Here is a 13,953-nt window from a genome sequence, read left to right on the forward strand (position 1 = left end):
TCAGGCATCTGCAATGGTGATTCCAACGTCCACTCCTGGCTCAGTACCGATGGAAGTGATCTGCTTAACAATCTGCGAAGGACTGTGTAAGCCAGTAGTTTGTGGAGTTGCTTGTGGATTCTCATTTGGAAACGATCCCATGTCTTGGAACCTTCATCACAAGTGTTTTTCTTGTAGTGTTTCTCAGTGTCTTGGTAGGCATGCGCACCCATCCTTTTACTTTCAGATTCTTTCCCTTTGCTCCTCTGATCAAGTCGGCACATGCGTTCTCCAGCGACTTCATGTTGTTGCTGGTGAGTGTGATTTGAATCTGGTGAATCGCCACCTCTGGTTCTATGGGCATCTTGCCGGTATCTTTAAAAGCCATGGCTGCAGCCTGACTTACTGACCGACTTGTTCCTCAGCCGGAGCCAAAAGCGGTGAGTCAGGATGGGAGCAGACTGAACACAGTGACACGCACGACCACATTGCAGAGAGCAAGTTGTTTTTTTTTTTTTTAACTTTTAAAAATTTATTGTTTGACAATTTATTCACTTTGTATCCTGGTTGTAGCCACTTCCCTCATCTCCTCCTGCTCTCACCCTCCCTCCCTCTTCTTCCCTTATCCCTCTTCCTCAGTGGTGACACATCACGCTGCACAGCAATAGGATTTGCTGAAGGAGGCGGAGGCAGGAGGATCAAGGCCAGCCTGGGCTACACATTTTAAAAACGATGCAGAGACCAAAGACCGTGCATGAAGTATTAAATTTACTTTTCCTTAGAGAAGAATCACTTATTTCACTTAAAAAAAAAACAAAAACCCACCATCTCCTGTATTAACCTATTCTGGATAGGAGGGTGAGCAGACAGCTTTAAAAATATTTAGAACCGTAACATTTTAAAAATACTTTAATACTACCATAGAGTGTGGTGAATGTATTAGACAGCTTCTGTAATGGCCTGTAATGGCCTCAGCTGCCTACTTTTACAGCCTTATTGTATGTTGCAGACCAGACTTGTAACAGGTCTTTAGGAAGCAAATTGCTATCTCGGGATGGTTGTGGATGGCCTGTGACCCACAGCTAAACACACACTGAAGTTCTTGACCCAGATCCTCCTATACTAACCTGTAAAGCATTCAGGTGAGACCCCAGACAGTGCTATCTGTGTTCACAGCTTTGCAGAAGGAGAGCTCCGAGCCGTACCCAAACTGCCCAAATTCTTGTCCCACAAAAATGAGTGATTGTTTTAAACCGTGAAGTCTATGGTAATTTGCGTGCATCGATAGATAACACAGTGGCTACTCATTTAAAAATAAAAACTAGTTACACTGAAGATTCAGCCATCACAATGTCAGCCATATTGTAAAGAATTATATGTAAAGTCTAGTGATAATCCAACAGTGATTGATGGTTTTATGAGTAAAGAATCCTCATTTGGGTTGTACGTAAAGCACATATTTTATATGTTAAAGGTCCTGGATTCAGTCATCAACAGGAGAACAAAAACTGTTGTTATAAAAAGTGAAAATCACAACCGTTCCATTTTACCAATAAAGACTCCAGCCAGATGCTGGGGTGAAAACCTGCTTGCTCAGAGAGGCAGAGAAAGCACCTATCTGACCTTCCTTCTCAGCTCATGTCCCAAAGGAAAAAGCCCAAAAGGCTCACTAGCTCAGGTGACAGCTTAGGATAAAAATGCCAAAAAAAAAACCACAAGGCTTTAAAAGGCTTGCTAGCTCAAAGTTAAAAAAGCCAGAGAGCTTTAGCTAGAGAGCTAAAGCTCAAAAGTGCCAAAGGCTAAGGAGCTGAATAGCTGAGGAGCTAAAGAGCCAAAAGCTCCTTCTACACACTGTCTTAAATACCCCTCAACTCAAAGCCCCTCCTGCTCTTTAATCCCTGTCAGCTGGTTTCTTGCTCCGCCTCTTGACCTAGGGTTAACTTTATAAATTCTGTGTGCAGAAAGCTCTTGGATTAAAGATATATGCTAGGGCTGGGTGAATCACACCATAACTACCTGTTTAAAATAAACAGTTCTTAGATTAAAGGTGTGTGTTAGGGCTTAACCAAACCCAACAATAAACAGGGTTTTATAGTTCACAATTTTGGGGTTCACAATGGGATCAGATATCCTGCAACAAAAACAAAAACTTTGAGAAACTCCTTTGACCTTAAATACAATCAGTGATTTTGGTTTTTTGATTTTTCAAGGCAGGGCTTCTCTGTGTAGCCTTGGCTGTCCTGGACTTTGAGGTCTGCCTGCCTCTACCTCCTCAAATGTTGGGAGTACAGGTGTACACCACTGCGCCTGGCTAAACCATCTTTTAAAAATATTTTTAGTTTATACCTAGGTAAAAATTTGGAACAAAGAACTTTGTGACTTGGTTTAAAATGAGCTCTAATTTAAGGTGTGTAGGCATTCTATAGACTTTTATGCTTAGTCCATAGTTGCTCTATTAAATATCAACAGATTGAATATCAAGAGCAACCATAGACTGAGCATAACAGTCTCTCATCTTTTGGCCTTGAAGGGTTAGATTGTGCAGAGAGGAGACAGATGCCCACATTCTGGCAGTCTACCGCTTAGAGACAGCCATTTCACCTCCTGAAGCTGAAAGATGTGCTCTTTTACTAGATTCTCTTTTGCTAGATTTTTATATGCTAGAGACACATAAAATACCAAATAGACAGAATCAGGAAAAAAAAAAATCCCCTTGCCATGTTACAGCCAAAACCCTAAATTTACAGCACAAAGAAAGGGTATTGAAAGCTGTGAGAGAGAAGGCTCAGGTCACATACAAAGGCAAGCCCAATAGACTAACAGACAGTTTAGCCACAGAAACTTAAAATCCACAAGGACTTGCAGCAATGTATTTTAAGTGAAGAAAGACCACAAATATCAATCCAGACTACTATACCCAGCAAAACTGTCATAACTGAAAGCAAAAGAAAAGCTTTCCATCATAAAAATAGACTAAAACATTTATGGGCACCAAGCCAAACTTATAGAGAATACTAGGAAAAATACTTTGCTCTGAAACCAGGATAAAGCACATTCAAGAGGTTCCAGGAAAAAGATAAAGATTGTAGGGTAGTAGTTAGAAGAAAATGTGGGAAGAACAATATAAGATATAGGCATTTGTAAGAATTTTTAAAATAGAACTCTAGTCAACAGTTGACAAGTCAGATCTCACAAAGCTACAGAGCTTCTGTACAACAAAGGAAATAGTCAAAATTGAAGGAAGAGGCAGCCTACTAAATGGGGGAAAATCTTTGCCAACTATACATATGACAAAGGATTCATAGCAAGAATACAAAGAACCTATAAAAAGTCTAGAAAGCAAACAATTCAATTAAGTAGCTATTAATATGATTGGAAGAGAGTTCTTAAGAAATAAAAATGGCCAATAAACATTTTTTTTTAAAGTGTTCAGCATCATTAGTCACTAGGGAAATAAAATTTAAAACTACTTTGAGATTCCATCTCACCTCACTCAAAGTGGCTGCCATCAAGAAATCAAACGTCAACAAATGCTAGAATGGATGTGGTGAAAAGAGGAACCCCAATTCACTGTTGGTACAAGAGTAAACAGGTGTAATCATTATATAAATTGATGCGACAGTTCTTACAAAGCTGGACACAGTACTACTATGTGTCCCAGCCGGACTATTCCTGGGTGTAAACTTATTCTGGGTTAATTTTTGTTGACTTGACACACATTAGAGATACCTGGGGAAGAAGACTTCAGTTGAGGAATTGCCTCTGTCTATTTGGCCTGTGGTTGCATGTGAGGGTATTTTCTTGATTGTTAATTGATAAAGGAGAGCCCAGTGCACTGTGGGTGGTGCCACCTTTAAGTAGGTGGGCCTGGGCTATATACAGAAGGTAGCTAGCTGAACAACCAGGAAGAAACAAGCCGGGAAGCAGTGCTTCTCCATGGTCTCTTCTTCAGTTCCTGCCTCCAAGTTCTTGCTTTGTGTTCCTGCCTTGGTTTTCCTTCATGATGGACTATCACTCATAAACTGAAGTAAGCCTTTTCCTCGCCAAGTCGGTCAGTGTTTTATCACAGCAACAGAAACCAAACTATGACAACCAAACCAAACTTTGGGTACCCAAAAGACTCTATATCCAGTCACTGAGATAGATGCTCATGCATATTCATTGTTGCTTTATTCACAAGAGCTAAAAAAAAAAAAATGAAGTCAGCCTAGATGTGCATCAACTGATGAATGGATATGACAATGTGGTACATACACACGATGGAATTTTATTAATATCTACAGAAAAATGAAATTATGACATTTGCAGGAAAATGGATGGGACTGGAAATGATTCTGAGTGAGGTTACCCAAGCTCAGAAAAACATGCCACATGCTTTTTCTCTATGTAGATCTTAGCTTGGAATCTCTAGATTTGTGTGTTTAATTTGGAGTGCCTGTAGAAGGCAGGAAACCAGAAAGGGGCCTTGTGTGAGAGGATGCCTTAAGGGAGAAGGGATACATAGCACAGGTGATTGGAAAGTAAAGGGGTTGAGTACTAGGGGTGAGAATGTTTAGGGATAAGGATGAGGGGTTGGGAAGGTAAGCAGGAAGGGGGAGGGGAACCAAAATAAAGGGTTAAAAAATCATATAGAAGCCTACTATTAGCCAGGTGTGGTGGCACATGCCTGTAATCCCAGCATGCTGGGAGGCAGAGGCAGGCAGATCTCTGAGAATTTTATTAATTCTATAAAGCGAGGCCAGGACAGCCAAGGCTACACAGAGAAGCCCTGTTTCTAAACAAAACAAAAAAGAAACCTACTATTTTGTAGGCCAATTAAAAATATAAACTGAAAAAAATCTGTTATAAAGGAGATATTGGCATGGCTGGATAATGGTACTCTCAGAAGCCATAGGTTATTAAATGAAATTCCCAGTGCCACATATAGACCTCTTTATAGTTGGCCAGGAAGGCTACAGAGCACCACAAAAAATACAGTCTCTTGGTGTTCCTCTTGCGTGCCCATCAGAACTAGATAAAATCTTATTGCTGAAGATACCACAGACCTTGATCATACCAGAACTGGTCTGAAGTCTTCCTCCCATATGGTTACCTCTCTAAATGCTGACTGAAAGGGTGTTATGCAGACCACTGTTGGAAAATAAAGGCATCAGTAGTCTTATCCAGCTGTGAGAATTGGAGGAGAGGAGGATGGAGAATATGACTGAGATGTAAAGTGAACAAATAAAATTAAAAGTTAAAAAGAATAACTTTATTCTCCTGATACAATTGTCATTTCAGAGGCTTACTGCCTCTGTCTGCTAAACTAGGCCTGGAAGCTTCTAGCTTCTATATATATATCTAGGCCTAGAATGTTTTCAGCCTCAGAGACTTACTGCTGAAGAAGCTCACTCTTTCTAGCTCTTTCTGAACTCTGGCTGGCTGGTTCAACTCAGCTGTTCTGGCTCAAATTCCTCTCCAAGCTGACTGATTCAATCTGGCTTCTCTCAGCTCTGACTGAATAGCTCTGCTTGACCTCAAGCTAACTCTAGCAATCTCTTCTAATCTTCTGGCTACTTCTCATTCTCTGGTTTGTTATGTCTTCACCAGTGTTTAGCTTGTTCTCTCTACAACCGTCCCAGGAAAGCTGCCACCTCTCCCCCTCCCTCTGTGCTGCCCTCTTAAGTTGCCTCCCTTTCCTTTCTGTTCTCGTGAGAGTTGAGCATCTTCTATTCTGTGATTCATCACTTTTTTCTGCCCTTCAATTAGACATCACTTTCAAACATGGGTGCATCCTTTTACAAACTAACTTCTCCTTCACTGTTTGGGATTGAAGGTGTGTGCTTAGGGCATGTCTGCATTCCAGACAGAGCAGCCATGTTGCTGGATTAAAATTCCTCTACAGTGGGTGGAACTTCAAGTAGTATGCATGCTCGTATATTTTTCTTGGAAAGAGAAATAGCCAGATGTGTGATTGTTTATTGATTTGTGGGCTGTAGCCAATAGTTTGACTGGATGGTCAGGGACTTGGAAAGAATATGATTGGCAATTTGGCAAAAAAGACATCTGAGGAAGAAGGCTGTGCATAGATCTCCCCATATGAGTGAAAGATGTGAAGGTACTTGTGTCCCATGTAAATGCTCATCAAAAGGTGACTTCTGCTGAGAAGTTCATTAATCAAGTAGATATGATAACCCATTCTGTGAACAGTCAGCCTTTTTTTCTGCCATGTGTGTCATTGCTCAGTGGGCTCATAACAAAGAGAACATGGTGGCAGAGATGAAGGCTATATATGGCCTTGACGAAATGGACCAGCACTCACCAAAGCTGACCTGGCTATAGCTGCTGCTGAGTTCCAGATCTGCCAGCAGAAGAAACCAACACTGAGCCCCTGATATGACACCATTGCCCAGTGTGACCAGCCAGTGACCTGGTGACCCAGATTGCCACATGTGACTATGTCCTTTGTGAAAAAGACAACATTTTGTGTTTACTGAAGTAGATACTTTTTTTCTGGTTATGGATTTGACTTTCCTGTATGCATTGCTTTTGCCCAAACTGTCATCCATGGTTTTATAGAAGATTTTATTTACTGTCATGGTATTCCACACATTATCACTTCTGACCAAGGAACTTACTCACAGTCAGAGAATTGTAGCAGTGGGCCCATGACCGTGGAATCTACTGGTCCTACCATGTTTCCCATCACCTTGAAACAGCCGGCTTGAAAGAACAGAGGAATGGCCTTTTGAAGGGCTGGGGCAGTGTTCTTCAGAAGGCTGTATATACTTTTAACCAGCACCCAACATATGGGTTTCTCCCAAAGCTTGGACTCATGAATCCAAGAATCAAAGAGTGGAAAAGGGAATGGTTGCACTCACTGTCACCCCCAGTTACCCACTAGGAAAGCTTTTGCTTCCTTTTCAAGAGAACTTAAGTTTTGCTCACCTAGAAGTTTTGGTTTTAGATGAGGGCGCATTCTGCCCAGAGACACAACCAACATTCCATTGAACTGGAGCCATAGACTATCTATCAAAAAACCCCAGTGCCAGGCAAAAGATAGTAGCTGCCCTTTGAGCTGTTAGTCAGAAGGGTCTGAGAGACTCCTAAACATGCCAGTGTTCAGCGAGCTAACACAGTTTGTCTGGGTTTGTTCAAATGCTGCCAGGTGGTGATGATGTTCTTTGAATGGCTTTCGAAATGACATTTGCTGATAAAGCTCTAGGGCAGTTTTCCTGAGTCTGGAACATTCTCATGTGTTTCTTAGAGCCACCTCCTAATGTGTAGTTCAGAAGATGGAAATGGCTGAGTGTACTTGGAGGTGGTTACTGTCAAGGCCAGCCACCCAGGATGCCCCAGGAAGAGAGACCAGGTACCTGCCCTGTTGAAAAAGTAAATTTCCAACATGCTTTAATGGCTTTGTTGCCAGCTGTTGCATAGTAAGGCTAGTTTCATTTCTGCTCTCTAGTATTAGCCTTAAAGCAACAGAAGAGGTGTCAAACATTTCTGGTCATTTAAAACTTCAAACCACAAATAAAGCCATTGTTCTCCTGAGTATTGAGTGGGATGGCAGTGGCCAGGTCCCTTCTAGAGGGAAAGCAGACTCTGCTAAAGCCTTCTGAAGCCAAGACAGAAATGAAAGAATGGTATACTGTGTGATCCTTTCCTGCCAGGAGCATTGGTAATGCTGGATCTCAGTGACTGTGGTGGAGCCTCCTTTCAGGGCCCAGTCACTATCATGACACAAGGTTGCTTGTGGGAAGGTAGATTTGGGGAATGTCTGCTGTTTATGCACTCAATACTGTCACACTTGTCTCTGTGATAATGAATATATGTGGCCTGAAAAGCATGGAGGAAATCAGTGTGACCAAACCAGAGGTTAGTGAGGCCCTCTAAAGTCTGATTCCAAGGTTGTTCTAAGGAGAGGCATCGGGACCTAGAGTCCAAATCAGACTCTAGTATTGCGACTTCTCTGAGGGGCTCAGTCCAATACAAAAATCTACTGCTAATAAGGCCTCTATGTAGTTTACCTGTCCAGGCTATGCTGGCACATTGCATATTTCCACAGGTCCATGTCTGTCCATATCATGCCTACACATAGCATGCCAGCATAGGCTTGCACAGGACTTCCTGCATAGCGTCTGTCTGCCACCCAGTGCCCCTGTACACATGATGTCCTGGCACTCTGCTAGGGAATATGAAGCTGCCCACTCAGTTTGACAAATACAGGTCGCATGACAAGCCTCAAGGAGGCTGACATGTACGTCGTCCAAGAAGCCTGATTGGCAGCCCTAGGGTTGCTGTCTGGGCAACAGTGGAGGCATCAGGAGGTGTGCCAGGTGTTTTTATTCCTTGTTGTTATGGGCTCCCAAGTTAAAAGCAAGATTCCCCCAAAGGAGAGTACCTGCGTCACATTTTCCTGTTTTCACCTTCCTGCCCCTTCCCAGGGAGACCACAGGCAGTGGGACTCATCCCGCCAAAGCTGTCCCACATTGCGGCCACCCTGTCACCAGCAAGAGCTGTCAGTCATGCCGCTTTGTGACTGTGTCACCAGCATAATCAGCAAGATTAGGTGGCCACAGAGAGATCCGTGAATGAGGTGGTAATTGTGTTAACGGGAAAAGAGAGCTAAAGAAAGAACTATCCTTTTTCACCACGGCTGTGAAAGAGGTGACAGCTAATATTTTAAGGCTGGAGCAAGATAATTGTGGTAGGAGATCTTTGTATGTTCTCGGGGTAGGGGGAGAATGCTGTGTGCTCATAATAAATATTCAAAGGCTCATTTTCTATCATGAATACCAGATAACAATTTCTAGTGAGACCATTTGCATTGGCCTTTTTGAGACATTCTAGCCCCAGCCTGTGGCTGGCAGAATGAGCCCAACTGTACAACCCAGCAATCCATGGAGGGCTGAAGCCAGTGTGCCAACCTGAGCCACTCTGCAAGACATGGGCAGGCTGCTCCAGGTTCCTGCAGGACACCCCAGCTTTTACAGGAGCAGCAGACCAGCCAAAGCCTCAGGTAAGTGCTCCCTGCCTCTATACTTCACTCCATAAAAGGAACATGCTACTTGCCGCTGGTGGTCTTAAAGAAGGGGTAAGTGAAGGAATGAACCAACACACACACCCTCCAGCCAGCCACCTCCAGGAAGCCCATTAAACCCATTTTTTAGCATTAGGTGAAAATCAGTCACAGAAAGAGGTCAAGTCTTTCAGAAATAAGTTATCTTCCTGCCCCTGTGTCACTGAGAAAAGAGCCAATCATGGTTGCTACACCTGGGTCAGTGTCTGTCCCCAGCTGCTAGTGACACATGCCTATCCAGATGGGTTCTGGCTGTGCCACAGGCCACTCCTGCCACCACGGGTGATAAAGGAGAAACGGGACCCACGAAGCTCCAAGGGCCACCCTTAGGCAGCTTGCTTGATTTTGTGGATTTCCCTGGATGTCCTACTCGGAGCTTTTGCGAAGACTGACAGCTGATACAGTCTCAGGTTCTCACACTTCCTTCACGGTCCCCAGTCCCTGGAGGCCCTTTCTTTCCCTTTCTTACTTTGGAGCTGGAAACTGAAAGTGTCTGGTCGCTGAACTCATGTAAGCGTCAAAACCACACACAGACTCAATGAGCCGGGGAGAGCCCTGCTGGACACCCCCCTGGGAGTTTTAGAGGCTTTTATTCTCTGTAGGTTTTACAGACAAAACCCCACAGGGGTTCCATTTAGGGCTTTGTGGCAGTGCTCAGACAGGAGCTTTCCCTACTGAAGGGCCCTCCTCTGAGCACTGAGGGGACCCTGCCTGCTGTCGGCTCTTGGGGTAGAAGAAGAGCTGGAGAAAACGGCCATGCGCTGGGTGCCTGTCCAGTCTCCCAGGGTCTACCAGCCCAGTTGAAGTGGCCCTGACTTTCTAAAGTGGAGCGTATTGGGTCTTAAAAAAACACCATAAAACACGCCTCTGTGTCCGGCCTCAGTGAAACACTGTAGATGAGCCATAGAAAAGACACTCTAGACTAGCCCTCCAGCCCTCAGCAGGAATGGCTCTGCCACTACAGTACGCCCCAATTCCCAACCCATAATTAAAGAGACTGTCTTACTCTGAAGGTCAGAAGCAAACTTAGCTTGGGGCCACACTGTGAGGTCCCATGGGAAGAAGCCAGGCATGGGACCAGGCATGGGGGCAAGAAGGAAAAACAAACCAGAGCCAAGGACCATGCTATTAGTGTGGTCAGGGAGAGTTTCTAAGGTGAGAAACAGTTTCTAAGGAGAGAGGGGGTGACAGGTGTGTTCTAATTTGCTTTCTGTTGCTGGGATAAAACACTTTGACAAAAACAACTTGGGGAGAGAGGAAAGGGTTTGTTTATTTATTTATTTCAAAGATTTTTGAAAGCAGGCACCACTGAGGACACTGCTTACGGGCTTGTTCCTCCAAGCTCGCTCATGTACCTTTCTTATACAGCCTAGGTCTGGCGTGTCTAATCTTATATCTGTCTAGGGATGACATGGCCCACCATGGCCTGAGCCCTTCACTATCAACAAAAATCATGAAAATGTCCCACAGATGTGGCCACCTGCCAATTCTTTCTTCCTGGGCGACTCTAGTTTGTGTCAAGTTGACAAAAACAACCAGTGCAGGGTAGAAGTCAGAGAGAATGCCTCTTTGTGGCCCTGTATGGTTTTATGAATGACCACCTGTTCACACTTTCTTAGAACTGGAAATCTAATTCACACTTCTTCCTCACCCCACCCTCGTTCAATCCTTGAACTTTGAAAAGGGATAAGAAGATTCTCCCCTGTTTATTGGTCGCATTTCGGCAAGAATAGCATCATTTTGACCTTTCTGAAGATGCTGTGCAGGTAAGACAAGGCATGGCCAAGATTAAAAAATGTTTTGCCAAGTGTGGCAGACCGAATAAAAATGGCCCTCATAGACTCATGTGTTTGGAGTGGCATTATTGGAGGTGTGGCCGTGTTGAAGGACGTATGGCTCTGGGGGTGGGCATGGGTTTCAGAAGCTCAAGCCAGACCTAGAGGCTTACTCTCTCTTACTGCTGCCTGCCAATCCAGATGTAGAGCTCTCAGCTCCTTGTCTAGCATCATGTCTGCCACGATGCTGCCAAGATTTCCCCCATGATAACAGTGGACTAAACCTCTGACCTGTAAACCAGGCCCAGTTAAATGTTTTCCTTTATAACAGTTGCTGTGGTCATGGTGTCTCTTCACAGCACTAGAAAACCTAAGGCCCCAAGCTTGGCTTGTCTGGATGCTGCAGAGGCCATGCTGGCCCCCGGGGCACTTTGCGTTTGGAACTGTGCCACCACGCTGGTTTGCAATCTGATCTGAGGCAGGGGCTCTGTGAGGATGGAAAGGGGAAGAAGGATGAACCATGCACATGGACTCCAGCCTCCTGAAGGTACAGTTCCAGATGCTGGTGGCCAACTTGGACCTCCCAGGAGGTTCCAGGCTCTATAAACCTCAGAGGGCAGAGTAACCCTTATGCAATCAATCATTGAAGAGGTTGCCATGAAGCCTGCCCATGGATTTCTGAGTCTCAGTGGTATGGAAAACAAGATCACTGGTTCTCAGCCTAAGCTGTAAAACAAATTCACGCATTGTTTACGTTGTTTAAACAACAGAGGCACACACACAGTGTGTACACATATATAGAGAAATGACAGTTTTTTTTAGTTCTCGCTCTGCTTTAACATTTAAAAGTAGCTATTCTTAGCACATCGTATTTAGGAATAACTTTTAAAGGCAGTGAGATTAAAATAATTACCAAGACTTGAAATTGAATACAATCTGGAGGGGGTCAGTGGCTTATTGTATTTATTGTGTGTCTTCAGGGCCATCTGTGCACCAGATACTAAACAATTTCCTCACGTTGATTTCATTATTTGTCACAGCTGAAAATCATGCCTCATATGTGAAGGCCTAGTCTAAAACAGTAACATTCCCATTGTTCCCCCCTCACCCCCTTCTTAAGCTAAGCCTTCTGACTTTCATTTACTTAAGACTGAATTATAACTTCTGGGTTAAATATTATTGCTTGAATTTGAACATAGCTCTAAGTTCGTCTCCTCCAAAGTTCATGAAGTTCTGGCTAGAGAAATGGCTCAGTGGTTAAGAGTGCTTGCTGTTCTTGCAGAGGACCTGACTTCAGCTCCTAGCACACACAGCTCCATGTCAGGCAGCTCATAACCACCTGTAACTCCAGATCCAGGAGACTCTGATGCCATATTCTGGCCTTCTCAGCACATACATATGTCACCCCCCCCCCCCCCCCACGCACAAACTTTAAAAGGTTAATGAGATTATTTAATAATGACAGATGTTGTTTAGACCAGACTGACTTTGAACTTGCAGAGATTTGTCTGCCTCTGCCTCTTGAGAGATGGCATTAAAGGCATGGGCCACTATGCCTGGCTCTTTCCTTTATATTTTATGTTGAGGCAAGGTCTTACTAACTTCATGAGATGACCTTGAACTCACTTACTACAGAACTCCGCTTTTTGGTATAGTTTAGATATATATTTTTTCTTATTGTGAGCCAGTTTAACTTTTTAAATTTCTATTAATTATATTTCTTAGCTATCATGCCATCTTTGGAGGTTGTAGGGTTTCTAAATATTCCATTGTCATTGGCTATAAATATCACTTGTCTAAGACACTAGGCCCATGGCTCCCTCCTAGTCAGGCTTGTGGTTTCTAGCAGTAGTGAGTAGGATGCTAACATCATATAAGCATCAAGAAAGTGTGTGGGTCATAGACTAATGAGAATTTAGCATTGTTAAATTGAGTGTTTTAAAAGCTGGAAGGAGGGTTCAGTTGGCAAAGTACTTGCTGTGCAACTATGATTTTAAAAATCTGCCACAGCAGTATGATCCTGGTGCTGGGAGATGTTGAAGGTAGAAACAAATGGTCTTGACATATGAGTGTGCATGAACATACACACACACACACATACACACACACACACACAAATAATAATAATGACAGATGTTGGCAAGGATGTGGGGGAAAGAAACTCTTATTCACTGTTTGTCTGAATGCAGATTGGCATAATTCCTATGTGAGTTGATATGGAGGTTCCTCAGAAAACTAACAATAGTATACCATATGACCCACTTATGTCACTCCTGGACATAGGCTCAAAGGATTTTATACCTTACTATGGAGGTACTTGTTCATCCATGTTCCTTGTGGCTCTATTTACAATAGATAGAAAATGGAGTCAGCCTAGATGCCCATCCACTGATGAATAAATAATAAAAACATCCCACAGAATTTTATTAAGCTATAAAGCAAAATGAAATTTTCAGGAAAATTGATGGAACCAAAAAATTATATAAAGTGAGGAACCCAGGCCTGAAAGACAAACAACGTGTTTTCTCTTACATGTGGATCCTAGTTTTAAATTTATAGATTTTTTTTTTTTGTATTTAAATTGGAGTGAATGGCGAGGCCAGGAAATAAGAGAGGAAATCATGGAGGAAAGGGGAGGCCATAGGTGGGGGAGAAGACGCAGTAAAACACAAGGGAAACGAAACTAGGGCAGAAGGAAATATGAGGCATGGGAAGCTTAAGAGGGTTTGGAGTGAGGGTGGGGGCGATGTGGAGGCACAGAGGAGGATTAACAAAAACTAAAGGTGCCTGAGAAAGCCATAAAGAGAAACTTACTGTTTTATGGACTAAAAACATAATTAGAACAAAGCAGTAAGAAATGACAACATCCTTCAGTGATGGATAATACAACATTCAGAAGTCAGAGACTTTTATTTTTTAAATTTAATTTAATTTTATTAATTACACTTTATTCACTTTATATCCCCCCATAAACCCCTCCCTTCTCCCCTCCTAATCCCACCTTCCCTCCCCTTCTTCATGCATGCCCCTCCCCAAGTCCACTGATAGAGGAGGTCCTCCTCTTCTTCCTTCTGATCTTAGTCTATCAGATCACATCAGGAGTGGATGCATTGTCATCTTCTGTGGCCTGGTAAGGCT

At 43.3% G+C, this 13,953-nt stretch overlaps 1 pseudogene; it reads right to left on the reverse strand.

Moving 5' to 3' along the window:
• Window positions 1-367, reverse strand: LOC129688156 (40S ribosomal protein S20-like; annotated as a pseudogene).
• Window positions 368-13,953: the final 13,586 nt, after the last annotated feature.

Source organism: Psammomys obesus, unplaced genomic scaffold (genome assembly GCF_907164565.1).
Source record: "Psammomys obesus unplaced genomic scaffold, mPsaObe1.curated_primary_1811, whole genome shotgun sequence".
NCBI lineage: Eukaryota > Metazoa > Chordata > Mammalia > Rodentia > Muridae > Psammomys > Psammomys obesus.